The following is an 8,486-nucleotide window of genomic DNA, read 5'->3' on the forward strand; positions in this document are numbered from 1 at the left end:
AGTTTTATGAATACCAAAATTAATAACATGACTAAGGAAATGTAAAAAAAGTTTAAAAATTAAATTACATAAATATTTTCCAATATCATTGAAAGAGTAAAGAAAATCTCTTTCAACTAGGCTCATTTTAAAAATAAAAATATTATGACATTATTTGGAAAATGACTACGAATTTTACAAAAAAATGAAAAATAAGCAATATACTAAAATGATGGACAAGATCTGGTACAAACTAATGAAAGTCATTCATCTTAAAATTAAAAAAATCTCTTCTCATTTGCTATTGTTCATGAGAATTTAATTAAAATGGGATATGTTCTGACAACTCTAATAAGAGATGAGAATTACTCCTTAGAACTGTAATTTCTGAATATACAGTTGTAACAGATTAAACATTCAAACATTTTTCTTTTTAGCAATTTACTCTTTGTGAAAAAGAGAATGTGAATAATTTAATTGTCCCACAGTTTTGCAATAGATATACATACACATAAATATATTTGTCTCATGACTATGTCTTATAATCAATTTTATTTAAAATAGAACGAAAACAACTAACTGTTGTGGCCTCTTAATAAATAATGTGTTAACATACCTTAACTTTAACACTACTGTTTTTGTATTCCTTCCACAAGAGATTATTTCTGTGACCTCTCAAAATTTACTATTTAATAATCGCTTTCACAAACAACAAGATTGTCAATTAATTCTCATATTAAAAATCTATAACAGACTGTCCTTGTCAAGATAAATGAATATACGTATATGTATACATATATATCAATTATTGTTCTAGGCTTCATATGAATTATAAGGTTGATTTACTTTTTTCAATGCCATCTAAAGAATTTTAATTATGATACAAATGATCAAATACCCAAAGTAAACTATTACCATATGGAACTTAAAAAAAAAAAAAAAAAGGGTCTTAGAAAGAGGGTTTGTAGTCAGCTGCTAAAAAATCATGATACTTTATCTGGAATTTTCTTTATAAAGGAACATGTAACATGATATTTATATCAAATATTAGGTAGTATTTACTTGAAAGGAACAATGAAAGTACATTTGAACACTGAGGATATATATGTTAATGAAAAATGTTATTTTAAGAACTTACTGGATTATTGAGACTATTTCTCGAGCTGGGGCATAAGGTGAATACCTGAAAACTTTGTAGGGAACCGATGACTGACAGCACAGTTTGCTAGCTACAAGGAAGAACCTGAAGTGACATGATTTTTGCAATTTCGGGGCCCTGTAACACCTGTTTGACTCTCTCTTGAACTTTCCTATATCATGTACTAAACCTATGTTAAATATATCTTGAGTGTGGCTTTTATCGAAATCATATCAATGAAAAAGTTGAATATTTGCAAATGACAAATGGTTTCTTTAGATGGGGCTAATGTCAGTTATAGTCAATATGATCTACTTCAGATTATCTAAAAGTCTAATATGTTCACAGGGTATGAATCCATGGTCGAGTCTTTATATACAAATACAACACTATATAAATCTAGCGCCAAGTCCAAGCTGTCAAACTTTTTGCTGAAACATAGACCATAAATCATATCTTTGGCCATTTTGGATGAACCATGAGTGACTTGGGATCACACTGAATAAATGTCCACAAGTGCTTTTTGTCCAACTAATGTGCAAACACAACGGTGACCTTACAATATTCATGAAGCAATTTCTGAAGCTTGGATTCAGAGTATCTTAGGCTCTGTAATCCAATTGACATGTTCTCATTCATTTTACTTCTTGTCAGAGAGCTGGCAGAGATCTCCAACTCCTATTAAGCAGAGAACAGTGTTCCAGGTATTCCTAATACATTTCAATTTACAGATAAAATAAACCAAGGTAAATTATGTCCACTACCATTGCTAAATTATGGAGTTCTTTCAGAGTTTGAATTTTATTTCATTAGAGTCAAAAGAGTTAATGGTGAGACAGAATTAATCCCACATTTAGCCAAGATAGGAAGGAGACTGAAGAGGGGAGGAGCAAATTAACCAGAAAATCTAAAAGAAAACAGCCACTTGCTATTGAAGTATGAAAGTATCACTTCACAAGGGAAGAAAGCCATTTAATATTAACGATGTAACAGAGAGACAAAAAAGTGAGACAGTCCTAAAACAATATTTTCTATGCCAATAAGTCTGTATAATCTAAGTGATGCAGAGTTAAATACACCTAATAATTTTTTTTATAAGTTAAAAGGAAATGGAAACAAAAAAAGCAGTGGCAATCTTTTGTGTGTGTTTTAAAAAAATAAGTTATTGCATTTTAAGACCATATTGTTATTCTCAACATAGTCATTTCTTTAGTCAAAAAAGAATAAGGTTTAAAATATACGTAATTACATGCTTCTAAAATTGGCACTATACATAGGAATCTATAAGGTATGTGATATAGAAAGGTTTCAGCTAATGCTCCAAACGAACTCCCTGCTTCTTGGATTTGGATAAAGTCAACTATAGTTCCAGCCTCATAACAGTGATGTATGATAGAAGCCTTACCCACCACTGGCTGTTAAATGAGTACTAGCTCTATCCTTAAAACCACAGTTAGAAAAGAGTTCCATTGCATTTCTTTTTAAAGGTTTGCATCATTGGTTTGCATCCAAAAGCTAACATTTCACAATTTTGAATACTCCCCAAATTCTGGAGCTCTGATTTTGTTCTGACCATATCTTAATGCTTCTGTAAAATTATTTCAGGTTTATTAAAGCAAAAATTGTGATATACATATTAAAAATGGGATTTTGGAACTTATTTTCCATAGGAGGAGAAAAATGTCATAATTAAGCCACAAATATTTGAAAAACAAATACTCTCGAACTGGCTATTGGTGGTAGTTTTGATTTACTTTGTTTCTAGCCAATGGAATTTCTTATAGATTTCATAAAATACAAAAATGCAGTTAAAATTTACGGTAGAAATATTTTTAACAAACATTCCAACTAGGTTATTAGGTAATGTTTATTAATTTACTAGCTATGTTTGAGCTCCTGATACCAATTTCTAGGATGACTATAATTTCAGAAACTTGGCTACATTTTTTCAGGTATATTTTACTTGTTTTAAATTTTCAGTTTTAGATCCCACCCCTCTTCCCTTCCAAATTTAAAGAGGTGACATATATTTACTAACACTGTTATTCTTTCTCCCTCAAAATATATGTAATTAGTTTCTCTAATTCTGTCAAATTAGTTAAATGGCACAAATATTTTAAAGTGCATTACTGAGTTTTAAGGCTATATTTATGATAGATATTAACACGAAACAATAGAGTTGACCACAGGAAAACTTAACTTTCAATATTGAGATAGATTTCAGGTGCAACAAATATGAAAGAATAAGCATATGATCCAATAGGAAGACTCACATTAAGGCATATGTGCAGCTTGCTTGTAAAATTAAAATCTAAAATGGCTTTTGGCATGAATTTTTAAAATTTTGGTACTTAATGAAGTACACCAATTAATATTATTTAGGCCACTAACTTTTTTTAATTATGAATTTAACAGGCGGGATAAAAGCCTAATGTTAAAAACAATTGTATTTGTTTAATGAGGAAGAAGCTGGATCAGTGTTGGCAGATGTACTCTCTAATTTGACAAAGGTCGAGAAGGAATGCTGATGCTTTGCACATGCCAGAGTGAGTTTTCACCCTCTCCTGTCTCTTTTCCTCTCTTTTAGTGAAGAGGAGCTAGAGTATCAGAGGAGTAGAGAAAAATGAGGTTGGGGAAGGCCACCAGGGACTGGGAGAGATTACAGAGATTTGAGAGTATTTTAAGGGATCCACGGGCCATCTATTTGAGTGGTAGGACTGAAAGATAAAGGCTCACCTGGGGCCTAAGGACTCAAGAGATAGGGGTGGCACAGAGGAGGAAATCTCCTGACAGGCAGCACTGAATCCTGATACCACAGCAGAGAAAGTACAATTACAGATATCAGGTTGTAACCTGACTGGTGTTTAATTATCTTTGATTCTTTTCCTGTCTGTTCTACATTAAGGATACAATAGCACCTATCAGAAAATCAAGGTGGTGGCAACAGAATGTTGCTTGTACCAAAAAGTCTGACCCCTCTCCTCTTATTAATGCCACAAACAGAAGTTCTAAGGGAATTGCTGGGAGTCACTGTAAAATGAATGATGCATGTTATTCTACAATTTATAAAGCATCCCAACAAACCATCAAACCTCACATACAGTCTAATATATTTTTCTATAGATAATTGTGGTCATTCATAATTGCCAACATATTGCTTCCTATTTTTCACAATGGCATATTTAAGCTCTTTTGTGGAGCAACATGCATGAACATGGATAGTGTTAAAAAAAAATGTGATAAACATCATCAATTTGGCTATTTCATTTAATCCCTCAAGTTTTACAACGAGGCAATCCAAATATCAATGCCTCTTTCTCAGATATCTTATAGAGATCTCATTACATTTTATTTTTATTGGAATAAGATTAATTTTCTTGTATACATCTTGGCAAGGTATTTATTTGGCTAATCAAACAGGCGGGAAATTATCCTGCAAGAGATGCTTTTCTTTAAAAATTATGCACTTCTACATAGTCTTTCTTTTTCTCTAAGATAAAAGTCTCAAATATACTATCTCTATGATCCCATTTACTGAAAATGTATTAAAATTTTATTACAAATATTTTATGAAAACCAAATTAAAAAATTTATGGGAATGTTAACACAAAGTGACAACCACATATCTAAAGGATCTTCACTGATGCTTTATATTAGAGAAGCAAAAGGAATCTCAATGTCCACTCCAGAGAGGACTAATTAAATAAATTAAAGTATAGCCCCACAATGGGATATGTAGTATTTTAGCAAAGAATGAGGTAAACCTATTTAAACTGTTAAGGTAAGATGTCTACCAATAAATAATAAAATGAAAAATAGTCACAGGACAGTAAGAATATTATTCCTCTATTTGTATTAAACTGACATACACAGACACGTATACACACAAACACTTATTTGTATATTTGTAGAAAGTGTGTGGAAGGACACATACCAAACCATTAACAGTGGTTACCCTTAGAAAATAAGGGGTGGGTTAAGCAGAGAAATTTGTATCTTCTAATTCTATATGGTTTGATTTTTTAAAAAATAAGTATATATTAAATTTACAATAAAAGCATATAAAAATGACAGAGTTGGATAGATATTTATTTTATGTGTATGCTTCTTTCTCTAGCTTTTAGAATTCGTCCCAGAAGTTACTATGGTTTTATCTTCAATGTTGGCACTAATCCTTTTTGTTTTCTTCTCTTTTTAAGATCTTGATGACAGTTAAAAAAAATTCACAAATAATGAAGTCACTAATGGGGAAAGGCCTAATATACAGCAATTTTTAAAGAGAAAAAATGCATACATTAATTTAAAAAAATCTGTGCTATAGAAAAAGAAAAATTCTGTGCAACACAGTGCATGCTAGCTTAAGCATTGATGAAACAGATATCACTTTGTAATTTGAAAACTGGAACATTTCCAAATAATATAAAAATATCTCCCAAAGATAAGTTATTCAAAGAAAGAAAAAAAAATCCCTGAGTAGGCCAAAGACAACAAATACAATAACCTAAGAAAATAAATCATCTAATAGACCAGAGAGTATATTATTTAGCCAGCTCGTATATATGTTTGTGGCATATATATTCATGTACATCAATAGAAATACTATATATGTATGTATATTATACATAAACACATGGATTTTATATACATATATAATATTTCTGTGGAAATATTATGTATATATACATATGATAGCATACATAAACATATCCACTAGATTTAGAATCATCGTATTCACATATTATCAAACTAACAACGATGTCCGGGAAAGACGAATTTACAAAAATTAAGCACTTTATGACAGAATTACTTGGATTTAGGCTAGAATTTCCCATTCTCTCAGTTTCAATACTAGAGCATGTGGAATAGGCACTGAATAAATATTTGTTGAATGAATGGATATATGGATGGATGAATGGAAAGTTGATTTTGTGAAACTAGAACACATCCTTTTTTCTTGTATCATTTTATGCTTTAGAAATATGCCATTACAGAACCATACCCTCCTCTAACTGGAAGTAGTCCAGTCCAGAATCTATAGTACAGCTATTTTGAGTGGTATTCAGAAAGAATGCAAGTATGTGGGTTTGTTATCCACACAAGTAAACCTCACTATCATGGACTTTGTAGGTCAAATAAAAATGATAAATGTTCTTATTCTCTGCAGCCCAACAAGAAACACTATCCATGTTAATGCATGTTTTATTACATAATCTATTTCAATTCACTCAAGGTTGCTGTCAAATAAATGCTACATCTATGAAGATAGCTAATAATAAGGATTTGGAAACAAGTTTACTCGTCCTTTTCTTATTTTTAAAGACTTCTCAGCTTGGTAAAAATTCCTGAAAATATTTCCTTCATTTTTATTTTTTGTTTCTATCTTCAAAAGCAGTTTATATATTAGGTAAACCCACGAACACAAAAGTTTTGTTTTCAAATTACCCCTCCATGAGAAGATAAAGCACATTATTTTGCATATGAGCAGTAAACATAAGAAAAATCCTTCAAAAACTTTTTTCTAAAAAACTTGAGGACAAATTAAAGAGAGAGAGAAAGAAAGAGGAGAGGTAAGAGAGTAGGGTAGTAAATAACATCACACCTGGATGTAGAGCAGAATTATCTGTAATTACAAGTTTGTTAAAAAATTAGCCGAATAGGGCTTTTTTTAATTTTGCTTTTTTGTTTGTTTGTTTGTTTTTAAGGCTTAAGCAATTCTCTCTATAGCAAACTTTCTATTTAAATTAACTAATTTGCCTGAAGGGTTTATACACATAGTAAAGCATCCCTTTTTCTTGTATCATTTTATGTATGCCAAAATATAAGAAATCTGAAAAGAATGAATGTTTAGGCCTTGCGAGTTTCCTAAAATCAGTCTGTTTTGTCAGTTTATAAAGTTTGATAATCTTTGGGGTAACATTGCACACATTTCTGTGTGTGTGTGTTTGTGTGTGTTTGTGTGTGTGTGTGTGTGTTTGAGACAAAGAGAGATAGCAAGAAGTCCAAACAAATGGGTCAACGTTGAAATAGCCTATTGTCTACACTGACTTTTATTACTACGTTACCAAATTATGCCCACAAAAGAACCATCATCTTTAAATATGTCTATGAAAATGTGGAAAAATAGTGTAAAGGCATGGAACTTGACAAGCACAAGGTTATTGGGTCAAGTTTTAATACAGATATTTACACACACACATTCACACCCCTACACATACACTTCAGTAACTCATGATTCTTCTCATTTAGTTTCATTATTTCCCTTTTGGGCACTGAGATTTTTAACAATTATAGCATCTGAAGAATGAAGGAATTACACTGCTTGGGCCACAGATGAAAACAGGGGTTTACGGTGGGTGAGCCTTTATTTTCTAAAAACTGGCCTTTTTGGTTGGTACAGGTGGGACTTCAGCTATTCACACCAAGTCTCATAAGATGGACTGGAGGAGGGTTCAGATTCAAAGACAGTCCAAGCAATGCTCAGGAGAGGCATGCTCAGACAATTCTGAGGATAACTGGTTCTTAATTAAAATATTTTCTTCCAAGACCCATTAAGAAGGTCAGAGTTATGATACAGATGTTTATAGTGTATGAAAGTGACCATTTTTTAAAAGCAGCAATCTGTATAAGAAAAGGACAGGATACCATGTTGGGAGTGCACCGGAGCTAGCCTTTGTCGCTTGTAAAGAACCACGGTGAGATGAGATGGCAAAGGTTCCTCTCCATATTTTTTAAGATGTGACTCTCAGATGGTGTACCATTCTGTATAACTCCTTCACGGACCAGTTTAGTTAGATGAAATCACCTGCGTTTCACCAGTGCATACCTGTCCGTGATCGTTTTCTCTGTTTTTTACAAAGGCAATAGATAGGAAATACAAATAAACCTAGAGGTTAAAAAAAAAAAAAAAAAGCTAATTAGAAGGAGAGGCATTTAGGCTTATATAGCTGAAAATTTTCCATTTTGCAAATGATTTACAAATAATCATTATTTAGCAATACATGAAAATGAAGAAAGATACCTATACTATGAAATGTATTTACTTCTATAAAATTTCATTCTGTAATATTTTTCTTTAGCTTTCTCTTCTTTTTAACAGTCTCTGTGATACCAGTTTGAAAATTGAATAATGTTTTCTATCAAAATGTCAAACCTTAGGTTTAAGTCTTCTTTATTATCTCTAGTCATATCATTTGCACACTATAATATTCACACTTCAGTTTCAGGCACAGCTGTCTATTACTTAACAGCATGGGCTGTGGAGCCAAATATCAGGTTCAACTCCCAGTTCTACCACTTATGAGGGCCTAGGAAGCTTTAATTTTCTCAACTGTAAAATGCAAATAATAATAGTATCTATTTCATAAAGTCT

This window comes from Pteropus vampyrus, unplaced genomic scaffold, assembly GCF_000151845.1.
Source record: "Pteropus vampyrus isolate Shadow unplaced genomic scaffold, Pvam_2.0 Scaffold43, whole genome shotgun sequence".
Classification (NCBI taxonomy): domain Eukaryota; kingdom Metazoa; phylum Chordata; class Mammalia; order Chiroptera; family Pteropodidae; genus Pteropus; species Pteropus vampyrus.